This window comes from Cryptotermes secundus, unplaced genomic scaffold (assembly GCF_002891405.2).
Source record: "Cryptotermes secundus unplaced genomic scaffold, Csec_1.0 scaffold135, whole genome shotgun sequence".
Classification (NCBI taxonomy): Eukaryota; Metazoa; Arthropoda; class Insecta; order Blattodea; family Kalotermitidae; genus Cryptotermes; species Cryptotermes secundus.
Genome location: NW_019730104.1, coordinates 9,774 through 11,650, shown reverse-complemented (window position 1 = coordinate 11,650; position 1,877 = coordinate 9,774). Strand labels below are relative to the sequence as shown.

At 34.1% G+C, this 1,877-nt stretch overlaps 1 long non-coding RNA gene across 1 annotated transcript in view; it reads left to right on the top strand.

Annotated features, from left to right (window-relative positions):
• The window catches only part of LOC111866026, a 7,981-nt gene that overhangs the window by 1,767 nt on the left and 4,337 nt on the right, over positions 1–1,877 (top strand). The window lies entirely within an intron of this gene.

Genomic DNA, 1,877 nt, shown 5'->3' with positions numbered 1-1,877 from the left:
TGTACTGTTTAGAAAGACAAAGAGAAAGTATGGTCAAAACCATGTGTTCATCTCAGGAAATCAGGGCAGTGTGTGGAAGAGTGGTAACTGAACTCGAAGATTATGTGCAGTTCCCTGCACCTCCAGTGTTACTTACCAGATGTAAACCAGGCCAGTCTTCAGGAATAGTAAGCACTGTGAAGTATAGAGTTTTGTAAGATTTAGGTCCTTGGGGAATTTTGAAGAGTTGGATGTGTACAAAATGTTTGTCAGCATGAGCCTGCAGTGTCTTGGTCATTGATATTATGCCCCAGTTGTTATAACCTCAGGTAACTGAACCAGGGCCTTCCTTGCCCAAATGCACAGTGACCTGAATCATGAACACAGTGTGACAGGTTTTGTCTCCATCATGCAGTATTATGTTATTGTAGGAAAATAAAAGTTGGGTTGGTGTGGGCTTCTGTGGAATAGTATTCATACCATGTAAACAAATTTCCCTTGAATCCACTGGTACTAATTGTACAATTAGTAGTATTATTTATGCCCTGTTAGTGAAACATGTAGGTTGTACAGTTGTGTTTCTTGTGTTATCACACATTTTGGAGGGTGATGACAGTTACCAAGTAGTGTGTAGAATTTGACTGGATTTCTTTAGACTTGATTGAGTTTGATGCTGGTGATGTAGATTATTCCAGTGAGACAAACAAAGTAAGTATTCAGTGTCAGGTTGAGATGTGAGGTTAACTGGAGTATGTTGGACAGATTACCCTCATCTTGTTTAATGTTTATGAAACAAGTCATTAAGCATCTTATCATCCCAGAACTTTGCAGAAATAATGATGAAATATAGTTTAATGGAATGAATTTAGACATCGGATATTAATATTGTCCCTTGATATTACTGGAAATGCACTCATAACATTGCCTAGTATTTCCATTCTGTTCTACTAGTGTGAAGATTATATTGCTCTTAATGATTCATTCGTTCATTCATTCTTTTATTACTCCTCTAGATCCTGATACAATGACATAGGACAAGTCTTTCAGCTAATATGCATTATTAAATTACAACAATCTTAATACTAAAAAATTATATAAGATATACAACATTTTATACATTATATACTATATACTTCTGCTTATATCAGTAGCCAATATTCGAGAATTCATCGTTCAAATAGTCCTCCGTTGAGTAATAGCACCTCTGAATAAGTAACTTCAATTCCCTTGTGAACTGATTTTTGTTTTCTATTTATTTTACGTTGTTAGGCAATTTGTTGTAAAAGATACAGCCGGCTACTGAGGGATTACTATTATAAAGTTCTAAGTTGTGCCCATATATATGATAGTCTTTATTATTTCTTGTGTTATATGTATGTATTTGTTCACTCACTGTGCAGTTACTTTTTTTTTTTTTACATATAGGATTGTTTCTTGTATATATAGCGAGTATACTGTTAGTATCTTTAGATTTCTAAAGTTATCCCTGCACGATTCCAGATGTTTTAGCCCTGCAGTGTATCTTACTGCCCTTTTTTTTTTGGAGTACAAAAATTTTTCTAGTGAGGGTCTTAGCACTATGTCCCCATACTGTTATTCCATAAGATAGATGAGAGTAGATCAATCCGTAATACAACATTTTTCTTTCATTTGAATCGAGTATTTTATATAGCCTGTTAATTATGAACAGGTTACAGCTAATCCTACTGCAGTTTTTTTCAATATGTAATTCCCAGCTCAAGGTACTATCTATTAGTACCCCAAGGAAATTTGTGCTTTTTACATTTGATATTTCCCTGTTCTTTATTAGGATTTTTAGATTACTTTCCTGCCTGCATTGTTTTGTCTGGAAGAGAATATAGTGAGTTTAAGATGGATTTATAAATAAATTATTTGTT